Source organism: Vulpes vulpes, chromosome 6 (assembly GCF_048418805.1).
Source record: "Vulpes vulpes isolate BD-2025 chromosome 6, VulVul3, whole genome shotgun sequence".
Taxonomy (NCBI): Eukaryota; Metazoa; Chordata; class Mammalia; order Carnivora; family Canidae; genus Vulpes; species Vulpes vulpes.
In genome coordinates, this window is record NC_132785.1 from 112,596,886 (window position 1) to 112,609,275 (window position 12,390).

The 12,390-nt window shown below is 38.1% G+C and overlaps 1 protein-coding gene and 1 long non-coding RNA gene across 51 annotated transcripts in view; one reads left to right on the forward strand and one right to left on the reverse strand.

Annotated features, from left to right (window-relative positions):
- The window catches only part of NRXN3 (neurexin 3), a 1,525,926-nt gene that overhangs the window by 1,268,774 nt on the left and 244,762 nt on the right, over positions 1-12,390 (forward strand). The gene's annotated exons all lie outside the window — the stretch shown is intronic.
- The window catches only part of LOC140599410 (uncharacterized), a 28,147-nt gene continuing 19,516 nt past the window's right edge, over positions 3,760-12,390 (reverse strand). Inside the window, exon 3 of the long non-coding RNA XR_012002291.1 lies at positions 3,760-3,917. This is a non-coding gene — a long non-coding RNA (uncharacterized lncRNA). The remainder of the gene's footprint in view (positions 3,918-12,390) is intronic.

A 12,390-nucleotide genomic window follows, 5' to 3' on the forward strand; every position in this document is an offset into this window, starting at 1 on the left:
GAAAATACGGAGAGCAGCTTCTAAAGTGGCCAGTTAATTTCAGCTACCTCCAGTAGTCATGCAGGACCAGTTTTGTCTGGGTTTTCAATAAAAAAAAAGAACCAGAAATATAAACTTTCACGTGGAATTTTCCATTTGTGAAAGTTAGAAACTAATTCAAACCTTTAAAAGACCACTTTTGGGCCAACTCAGGGAAGGCTATATCCAGCCTTAGCTGTTCCAATTTATAGACCATGTCCTTCTATTGGTTGCTTAGAGGAAACTAGCAAGGATGCCAACCCTTTGTGTGTGTGTGTGTGTGTGTGTGTGTGTGTGTGTGTGTGTAGGTTTTGTGTATTGCTTTCTTAAGAGAATCATAAGGAAACTCTAGTGTTCTCAGCTGATTTTGTGGTTACTTGGCCATTCATAAGGCTTATAGATGATAATGAAGTTGTCTTGGAGGACTGCCATGTCCATGATGTAGTTGCTTATCCGATTTTGTAATCCTTTATCAATTCCCTCAACAGCTTGACGGCCAGGCTGAGGGTATGGAACAGAATATTAAGTGGTTTAAAATCAAGTCCAATCTCTATTAGAATCTTCACTCTGATAATAAGATATATTATTAATAAAATAACAGACAATAATAATATAGTGTTATATTGTAAGTTCACTGGGAAGTTTATGGCCAACACAGGACCTTATCTTATCAGAGCCACACATTTTACATTGTATAAAAGAAAAAAAAAACATAAAGGCAAACCCATGTCAACTACAGTTATGAAGGGATTTGAAAGGAGCATAAACGAATGACAAAAAGTAGAAAAACTAGTCCATAACATTTTACCAAGAGGTTATACCAATTATTTGTTGATATATTCTACCAACAATTGACATTTGCTCAAAAATCACTTACATTTATCCTCCAATGTGGATATATGTTTTGCTGCCATTTACTAGGGAGGATGGTGTAGCATAAAGATTAAGAATGAAGACTTAGGTTCATCCCTCCTGAATTCCACTACTTACTATCTTTTTTTTTTTTTAAGATTTAAAAATTTTATTTGTTTATTCATGAGAGACACAGAGAGAGAGGCAGAGACACAGGCAGAGGAAGAAGCAGGCTCCATGCAGGGAGCCCGACATGGGACTCGATCGATCCCAGGTCTTCAGGATCACACCTGGGTTGAAGGCAGGTGCTAAACCGCTGAGCCAACAGGGCTGTCCACACTACTTACTATCTATTTAACCTTACAAAACTACTGTATCTATGAGCTACAGTTTTCCCATCTGTAAATAGGGTGTAAGAATAGCACTTAGCTTATACATGTTATAGTCATTGCTAATAAATTCTATTATTAATATAATTATTATTGGAATTTTAACACTTTGACTTATTTTTCTTCTTTTTTTTTTTTCTTACGGACAGGTATGAGACAATTAAACCTTCTCAATGCTATTTTCCCCATGTTGCTTTTCTTTTTTTTTTTAACCAGGTGCCATCTTCTTCCTAACCACAATTTTAGAAGCCATTAGGATAAACTTCACAACTTAGTGAAATATCCATATGGAATGAAAAAGAGAGAAGCTTTAAGCTAACCTCACATAGGCTTGTTCCTCCTCTATCTTTTGTAGAATTCTACATATACTTTAAGCACTTCCTGGATTAAGAAATGTCTATGAAATTAGTGTAGTCATAATAACACTTGATCACTGCCAAGTAGAAATACAGAACCAGTGTTTATTGATTACCGTCATATGCTAACTTCTTTACATGTTATCTCATTCGACCTTCAGAAGAATACTACGAGAAAAGAATTATATTAGTTATCTAGTTTTGTCCAAAAAATTACCTGGAACTGTAGTGGCTTACAACGATGGTTAAACTTGATTTCTTGCGATGCCTATGGGTCAGGAATGCAATAGTGACTAAGCTGAGTTATTCTGGTTCAGACACTCTCTCTCAAGGTTGCAGTGAATGCTCACCAGGGCTGCAGTTGTCTGAAAGCTTGACTAGAACTGGAGGTTTTAAGATGACACATTCACCCGGCTACAAGTCAGTGCTGGCTTTTGGCAAGAGTCCCCTGTTCCTCTACTCATGGGCCTCTCCACAGGGCACTTGAGTATCTTCAGACATGATGACTAACTTCCCACAGGACAAGTGAAGAGAGAGACAGAGACAGAGACAGAGACAGAGAGAGAGCAAGAAAAAGACTGAAAGAGAATCAGACAAAAGCATTCATTTCTGCCATAGCTGATTATTAGAAGTAAGTCACTACATCTGGCCCACAATAAAGAAGAGTGAAAATAGGTTTTATCTTTTGAAGGGAGGAATGTTAAAGAATTTGCAGACCTATTTTAAAATCACCGCAAGGTAAAAGGTTAATATCCTCAATTTACAGATGAAGTAATGGAGACAGAACTTTCAAGAAAACAAAACAAGCTGTATAATTTATTCACTGATGTTCTTCCCCAACGCCCAATCTATGTGACATTCTTGCTTTAAGAAAGTAGATTATAAAAGCAACATTATCATTGATTTCTATTTGTGTGTTTGTAAGTGAAATGGGCCTTCTAGTAAAAATTCAAAGACCTTATTTTCTAGAATTATTTGTTGCAGTCATGTTTTTGGAGTAGTCATTTGTATGCAATCCATCTGATAGGGGAAGTGAATTTCTCTCTGGAATTAGTATATGTGGAAAACATCATCAATCATAGTCATCACAAAGCAATTAAGTACCTAATTGTGCATAGCGCTGAGTTGGCTACTGAAACAGAAAACTTAGTACGGAGGCCTGCTGCCTACCCTCTTGGGGCTTGGAATCCAAGAACTCCGTAGAAGATTGAAGAATGGTACAGAGAGCAAGAACCCAAGGCATAAGCAAATTCTTTTGAAATATGCTTGTAGTGGTTGGGGGAGGGTGGATTCAGAGGAAGGGAAAAAGAAACAAAATAAGCTGAGATGCTTAAGAAAGGACAAAAGGTAAAATGTTGAATTTAAAAATGACCTGCATTTTGTTTGTTTTTCAAGTACAAAAATAACTGGAAGAAGGCACCATGTTATACTTGCGCCTCAAATCTCACTAGGTTTATTTTTGGATTCTGTGTTTTGTTCTCTCTAAAGCAGAATTTCCTGTCATTTTAGTCCCCCTTCCATGTCAGTGATGGCTTATAATCCCTGGTTTCCATCCCTATCTTTCAGTGAGATCATTACCTAAGCATATGGATGGATGGATCTGAGGTTTATGTCTCTTATTTTCATGCAGAAATGGAGAAGGATGCTGCTCCTGCTTTTCATATGCATTTGTAAGTTCTTTCAGTCAATCATGCATTTATAATCCAACTGGGAAAATATGATTCAGACACAATAGCCAGTCTGCTGCAAGAGTCTGCTGTAAAATTGATCAGCTGGCCAAGTTGTGCTTTTTTTTTTTTTTAATTTAGATTTTGCTTTCTTTCTGGGAAGAAGACAAAAAAAGTCCCCAAACCAGCAGCAGCAGGTGCTGCCAAAATGGTATTTTTCTTATCTGTTCTGATTTCAAGGGGAGAGCAAAAGAATGTGTAATTGCTTCTTTCTCAGGCTGCTGGGATGGCGCCCGTCTCTCTGGCATTATCCACTTATTTGATCTAGGTAAGGAAAGAAGCAGAAATAAATTAAAAATGCATTTTCCCAAGGGCTCCAAGGACGTTATTCACACATGCTTCCTTCCACCAATCTCTGCCAACTGTGTGTAAATATATATTTAGGGGAAAGCAGCGAAGGTCAAAAGCTCTCCTGGATATTCTTTCCCTTCCATTTATTTACCTTCTTAAGCACACATAGATATCAGAATAGCAAAGAAATTAAGTGACAGCCATGATCACACAACAGTTTCTTTTGAATGTGTTGCTTTAAGGAGGTCCATCTATTTAGACCACAGATGTCAAAATCCAGGATTCTAAAAAGAAAAAAAAAAAACAGGAAATGGTAAATGATTTATTTGAAGAGTTGTGTTATAGAGCAATTGGATGGGGGAGAAGGATTCCTAACCCAGGAGAGGGACAAATGGGAGGATGGTTCTGTTCTCATTTTGGCATTGGACAGACGGCAGCCTTATGGCCCCGCTGTCACCTCCTATCTGTTCAGGCTTCATTTTGCTGGCCTCCCATGGATTAGATTCTGACTCATTTCACAGATTCCCTCTCTTGATCCCACTTTTATCCCAGGCCTTCACCTTTTCTTTTCACTTTCCATAAAGTCCCAGAACTCAGAGGAAGCTCAATGTCATCTCTTATATTATCCCAAACTTTTGCATATGTGGCCCCTACCCTCATTTTAAGATTCCCAGTATTCATCAGTGTCTCTTAACTCTAGCAGTAGAATGTTCCAAATATTTCATCTAAATTCTTCCTACTATAAAAAAAAATCCATTGCTTTTTTTTGTTGTATTCTCAATAGTAGGAAGCAATTGCTTCCCATCACTGTTAGCATTCTCCAGGATAATTAGGAAAGTCTACTTGGAGTTTTTGTCAAAGCCTCTATCTTAGCCTAGCTTTCAGCCTTCTGAATGTGTTCTTACTGCTATATTTGGACTACTTTCAGTTTGGATACATTGTTGGTTAATTTATCTTTTCCTTCCCTTTTGCATATACATTATCCAAAACCCAGCCCAAACATACCTTCTTCTGTAAAGTCAGAAACTCACTTCTAGAGAAACTTGAGTCCTTTGAATTTGGCATACACCATCACACTTTGTATCTACTTTTATAGTGTTTGTGTGTGTATATGTGTGTACATGTGTACATAATTTTCTGAGTCATTAGACAATTCCTTAATGCAGAGATCCTATGTTACTTTGTGTCATCAGGTATAAAATATGGCGCACAATGGATGATCCATATGTACATATCAAATGGACACATTGCTAGTAGCAGACAAATGCCTATACATAGAGGTTGTGATTAATGCAGGACCAGTATAATACTCCCCTTCACAGACCAGGGCTGTGTGATGTCCTTACACTAATTTAATGTCTAATATAATAGCTGTCAGCTTGCCTTGAAGTGTTTCCCTACATGGAGTCTTTTAGCTTCAAATAACCAAACACATTCACAATATGCTCTTTGTTATCATACCAATTCTGGGTGAAAGATAAATCATCCATATGTTAAAAGTTTAAGGGAGCAGTCTATGAGACTGCCCTCACTTGTGACACCAATTGCAAGTTCAGGAGTTTCACAAAACCACTCTCAGAATTGATAATTTGGTAGAATTCACATAACTCACTGCAGTTCTTTTTATAAGGGACAGGATACAGATTAAAATAAGCTAAGGGAAAAGGGGAAAAGACACATGGAATAGACTCCAGGTATCCAAATATGGAGCTTCCAGTTGTCCTCTCCCCATGGAGTCACAGACAGCATTTACTCCTTCTGGCCATGATATGTGACAGTATATGCTCAGAATATTGCCACCCAGCAAAGCCTACCCAAGTCTTGGTGTCCAGAGTTGTTGTTTGTTCTTGTTTTGGAGGGAATATTCCATCACATAAACATGGTTTACTGCCCACATGGCTGACCTCAATCTTAAGCTCCTCAGGAGGTAGAGCTGACAGTGTGCCCTCTAAGTCCCCACCTTAAGTCACAGTATTGATGTACCTCATAGGCCCACCATAAGTCCCAGTGTTGAACTGTCTGGCACGCCAGCCCTATCTTTACCAAAGACAGTGCTCCTATCAAGTATAATAATCTGGGATCCCTGTGTGGTGCAGTGGTTTAGCGCCTGCCTTTGGCCCAGGGCGTGATCCTGGAGACCCGGGATCGAATCCCACGTTGGGCTCCCGGTGCATGGAGCCTGCTTCTCCCTCTGCCTGTGTCTCTGCCTCTCTCTCTCTCTCTCTCTCTCTCTCTCTCTCTCTTTCTCTATCATAAATAAATAAAATTTTTTTAAAAAAAGTATAGTAATCCAAGGGTTTATAGATGACTTCCCAGAACTAGAAGGCAAAGGCCATACTTTTCCTGGGGGGAGGAGGGAGTTAAATTCTTCACTGTGCAATATGCTTTTCATTTTAGGCTGTTCTCCAAAGGTCTCACCAAACCCATCATTTCCAAATGAGAGAAACAGGAAATCTAGTGCAGCTACCACATCTTGAGACAAGGCAAAAGGAAAGGCTTTCTGGATATTTTAGTCAGGGTGGATATGTTTGCAAGGAGCGAAATACCTTTAAGTCAATTTCAAGTGTGTGTGTGGTGTGTGTTTGTGTGTGTAAAACAGGAGCTGAATCCCTAAAGTATATAAGTACATTTATTAACATCCTCACAGGAGCTGAATCCCTAAAGTATGTAAGTCATTTATTAACATCCTCACTCTACTTTCTGACTCTCTATGACGAGATTATTTTCAGCAATAATCATTTAATAATTTAGTAGCTCTCATGCTTTATTCTTTTGTTTTATAACAATTAACAATTAAAGTAGAATGATGCATTTCATTTTTAAAGCTATTGTTCAAATTCAGTAGAAATATTTCAGATGTAAAATTGGAACTTACCAAACAAGAGCATTACACAATGCAGCTCTCTCTCATTCACTGAATGGACACAAATAAAACAGTTGAAAGTTCCAAGTGGTCGCAGAAAATGACAGAACTGAATAACTTTGCCCTCTTTCTTCTGTGACAATCACTATGCTATTACTCTTTATTTCAAATAGATTGTTTAAACAGAGACATGTACTATCACAGGGTTGGGGATGCACACTGCACCTACATTAAGTGTTAATGATTCTGGAACATGACAAATGTACTCTCCGAATGAATGCATGTAGCTGAGTTTATAGGTTTGGGGGATTGACTGTATAATTGGGAGTTCTCTGAATTATCTTCCATGTTATTAAATAGGTAATAAAAATGTATTAACTTGAAGCTTACATATATACCATTAAACTCAACAATGTCTGCAGCAACTGTTTAGAATTTTGACCAGTGCAAGATTTAATAAGTGTGCACAGGTGTATGGAGTATTTTATCACTGACATTGTTTAGAATTGTAGAGGAGAACTAGAATTTCCTGTCTCTTTAAACTTTCAGTCATTTCTTCTATGTAGCACAACAACAGCAAAAAAAAAAAAAAATGATAGCTTTTTCTTTTTTCCCTAATTCAGTGTCTTTGAGCTGAAGAACCCACTCTGATACTCTTTCCTTGTCTGGGGTGGGATATATTCTGAGAAGGGGCTGGGATTGCTCATGTGTTGCTACAGAACATTCACTGGTGCTATTTACAGTCCTAATTAAATGGAAGATTATTAGAATTGGGAAAGTGACTATAAATAGCTTGGTCCATTTTATCTGCTTCTTCAGTGTGTGGGAAGAGCATCGCTGAGTTTCTACCTTGAAGTTCAGTTAACTCAGGATGTGTTCTGCTTTTGTTATTTTGCTTCAGCTTTTTAAAAAATCTCCTGATGTTGATCAAAGTAGGGGAAAAAAAAAAAACCAAAGAGGAATCACTCTCCGTCACTGTAGAATATGGACAGAAAGAAAGCAAAAAGAAATAGAAGTGGGGAGGGGTGTGAGTGCCATAAGAAAAAAAAAAATGTGGGCCTAATCCTTTCTGACAACCTTTTTTCTCAAAACAACTAAAAATAAATCTTATTTTCAGGTCTGTGAAAAATTGGTTCACTTCACCCAGCCATAATGGGATCAACCAGTCTGTTCAGAGAGCAAGGCACTCAGGTTGGAAGCTTTTTCTCTCTGCTGTCAGGTTAGGACACCTTTCCCAGGGACCAGGAATCTCACTTGGCTACTCATGTCTTATAGAATATAGGAATCAGCTCAGCTCCAGGGGCAGAGCTTTGATCTAAACTTGACTTTGACCCAATCACCTGCCCTTTGCAAATCCTTGATTATCCAAGTTAGGAAAAAACCTTTAGACATGGTGCCCCAAATCTTGGCTCTTATTACCTAGCTTCCCCAAGGGTTCTCTGCTCTCATCCCCTTCTCCTCTCCAGCCTCCTCTGGACAAGGAGCCAGACTCATCTACTGGAGTTCAGCTTTGATGTCATCTCTCCAAAACCATGTGTTGGTTGCCTGTTTAAAATTTCCCAGTTTCCAGGATCCCTGGGTGGCTTAGCAGTTTGGCCCCTACCTTCGGCCCAGGGTGTGATCCTGGAGAGCTGGTATCGAGACCCACGTCAGGCTCCCTGCATGGAGCCTGCTTCCCTCTCTCTGCCTATGTCTCTGCCTCTCTCTCTCTCTCTCTGTATCTCTCATGAATAAATAAATAAAATCTTAAAAAAAAATTTCCCAGTTTCCTTAACATGTGTTGAAGGCAACCCATGTTGCCCAGTATACACCTAAACTCCTCCAATTCTCCTTGGTTGACAGGGGTTCTAGTTATAGGGGTTTACAGGCATTGCCCAGACTCGGGATATTTAGTTACTGCCTCATTGTTTTTGTTCATATCTTTGTTTCTTTGGTATGTCATTCTTGTTCTTCTTATCTTAATTGCATCCCAAAGCCAAAGTCAAATCATATTTCTCCCACTGGAAATTACTTTTCCCCTTACTCTAAATTCCTTAAATCTTAATTCTTCAGCCTTTCATTTAGCACTTATCAACTGGCCTGTTAGTTATCTTTATTGTGTATGTTTTTCCTCACCAACTAGGTGTAAGGTCCTTTAAAATTGTCATGCAATAGGAGTATAACTAAGCTACGTATTTATTGTATTTTGTAGCCTACATAAGGGTCTTCTCAAATAGTCTCATTGATCTCTAAGGCACCATTTTAAGGAAGTATAATTATCATCCATAGTTTCACAGGTAAAATAATAGAAGCTCCAGGACACTAGACTGAGAACTCTTAGATCCAAATTTTAAAATGCTGGGGTTTCAACTATATCCTAGGATCTCTTCATGGATCATAGCTGCTTTGTAATTTTGTGTGCACCATAATGCCTGGCACTGATTATAAACTAATGATACTGGTTTACTGAATGAGTGGATGAATGAATAAATGGCAAAAGCACTATGTATAACATTGACCAATTTAATAATTCAGCAAAATTTTACTATGGCATTTTCAGAGCACCTGCCAGATAAGAGATGAGATCACTTCATTAGTAATACTTGTCCTGACGTTTATTATCAGTTTTTTAGAAAGACGAGATAGTCTTAGGTGTATTTCCTTCAGTAACATGTTGTTTAAAAGCAAATTCCACAGTATTCAAAAATTGTTTTGCTCCCTTATTGTACTTTAAGTTACTACATAAAAATCACGTAAAACAGCAAAAAAAAAAAAAAAAAAAAAAAAAAAAAAAAGGAAAAATCTAATTCAAAGAGTGATCTCAACACCACAAACCTAGAGGGGTTAAATTCCCTCTAAATTCCCAAGTGGCTAACATAGATACATATTGAAAGAGTAAGTCAGGTGCTTCTCAGAGCCTCAGTTTTCTGATTTAATAATAGAGAAAATAGGCATACCTGCTTCCAAGGTAATAAGGACTGCTTGAGAGAATCTAAGTAGAGCCTTTAGAACAGTACCTGGACATAGATGGGCTAAGTAGCTACTATTGTCCCAACATTACCAAGGAAGACAGGCGCTTTGCCCCCTTTTTGCAGGGCAGTCAGAAGTAAGCTTTGATAGTAAAGTTAACTTTTCCCCTGTATTATTTTTGGTGTTTGTTCTGATCATGGTCATCTTTATTCTAATAAGTTTATGTATTGCCTGTGATTTTTATCATTAAGATCAAGAAAGGTCTGTTTTGGCTGATGGAAGAAGAAGACAGCCCTAGCTAAACAGCATTGTCTGCTAGAATAAATCTTTGCTTTCTGGGTCCATTCTTTTCCTTCCTCCCTCCTTTTCTGTGAACTTAAGGTTACACTTAAGCCACTCCAGAAAATGACTTAGACAATTCTTCCCAAATCATTATAGTCTGTTCATGTTTGGAGAGAGGCAGCCCTTCTTTTGGTGATAATAACTGTTAGATGAAAGGATTAAGCTGATTACATCTTTGGAGTACTGTGTACTATAAGAAATGTCTGCCCCAACTCCATGAAGTCATCATGGAATTGCAATGCATTACTTGAGAAAATGGATTTTGAAGTAGTAGAGTTTCTGGCCATTACTAGGTTATTTTTTCCTGGACATTTTAATTATTTTGGGGGGCTAGAGTGACAGTCAGTGAATTCTATAGAGAGCTTAACTGAGCCATTTTCCAGGTATAAACTCTTTTTTCATCCATTAGTGGGTTCAGCCAAGTGGAAATGTATGATGAATAAAAACCACGGTCAGGGGCAACTGGGAAAAAACATATTTGAAGACAGGGAATATTGTGTCAATCCAAAAGTCAGATGGAATATCCTAAGAACGTATCAGGTTCGAGTTACAGCATCTAGTAAAACAAAGAAGCAAACAAACAAAACCCTAATTTTCCACAGATGGGCATTTACTTTCATGAATCCATATGCATGTGGACTACTTACCTGGAGTGCAATTTCTTACCTGGAGGAGCAGAGGGAAGTTAACTACACAGGTAATTAGAGGTACAGATGACTATGGAGATTAAGGAATAGAGAATGCAGGCAAGAGTCCCAGACAGCAATTTTACTCAAAATCTTATGGAACTTGAAACACAAACACTGCAACTAGAGGACAGTATTTTATACAGATTTGGAGAAGGGGCTATTTCTTCCCACCCCAGGAATGCCAGTAGCTTTAGTACTCTAGGTGTTCCACTGATCTCCTAAGGCTACCTGCCTTGCTTGAGTGACAACAGAAAAGCCTATAGCAGCAGGAGTAGGGAACTCCCTGCATGAACAAAAGGAATTAATGAATAGGAGAGATAGACCAGGAACCTCTATTCTGCAAATGGACGTGTAAAACTACCTTCTGTAGCCTTTCAGACCAAAGTGGAGATTTTGAGTAATAGTTGAAGTCAAATAGCTGGGGATGCTGTTTACATCTGAGAATAAACCAGGCAAAGCAACCAAAGTTCTTTTCTGAAAAAATTTTTAAAGATTTTATTTATTTATTCATGAGAGAGACAGAGAGAGAGAGAGGGAGAGACACAGGCAGAGGGAGAAGCAGGCTCTCTGCAGGAGCCCGATGCAAGACTTGATCCCAGATCTCGGGATCAGGCCCTGAGTCAAAGGCAGATGCTCAACCACTGAGCCACCCAGGCGTCCCTATTTTCTGAGTTGAGTAACTTTCAAATGCTAGATTCTAGGGGACAGACACAGCCCTCTAAGGGAATGAGCCGTTCTCATCTTAATAAATATGTTGGATTACTCATATCAGTGTAACATGACAAGTGACATATTTTATGTTAGAAACTGTCCAAAAACATTGAGTTAATTTTAGTCAAGTGATTTCATGTCCACATTGCCAAGATGAGTTTGGTCAAAGAAAGGAAATTTGTAGACCTATAAACATAAGGACTTATTCTCACCTGGTCTGCAAGATCTCTAAGGGAATCATGGCCACTTTCTAGAAGGATATGGCACAGTTTGAAAAGATTAGGGTGAAATCCATGTGAGAACTTTGATAAAGAAGGAATAACTCTTGCTAGCCAAATGGATAAGGACTGGATAGAAGTATATTATTCTTTTTTAGTTTTAGGAAGATGCTTGATAACACAATCTGGATATAGTGAAGAACCTTGACATTCCTTTTCAGGAGTATTCTCTTATAGATGAGTTATGAGTGGACAGCAAACTGCTACTGACTTATTAATTAGTGTACACACACCACTGATTTTCCTATGTCTTAGCTGTGCATGCACATTGGTTTTACAATATATGAAGGCCAAGCTTGTGGCTTAGCATATGGTGCTCCTTCAAGTAAGCACAACTGCCTGCCTCTCTGCTTATCTAATCATAGCAACAGAGAAATTGACTTTTCATTTTTCTTTTCCCCAGGCCCTGGGAGATGTATGTGCCAAATACTTGGCATTCTTAGTAACAGAGTCAATCATAATTAGGATTTCAAATTAAAGTACATTGCCAGCTAGGACATGTCATGTTTTATATTATTTGTTTGAGCAAATGTAATATAACTTGAAAACAGCAAAAGAATAGAAATAAGTAAAGCTCACATTTTTCATGTGAATCTTGTGGAGTTTTATTTTATCACAATGTTGGATAAACTGAATACACAAAAAATATGAAAAGATTTATCTGACACTATTCTTCTAAGTAATAGTTTTGTTTTCTTTTGAAATGTCCATTGTATAATGTTGGATGTGGTCAAATATTGGGTGGGAGGTTTATTGGAAATCAACTGTGGGAAAATAACATGGTATAGCCAGTCAATCATTCCTTTGACTTTGCCCTTGAAGTCTGATTTGCCTTGGTTTTCAGTGGCAATTATTTCACAGATGAATGTAAAAATATTTCCTACTTGAATTTATTAAAAATCTATTGAGGGATGCTTCGGTGGCC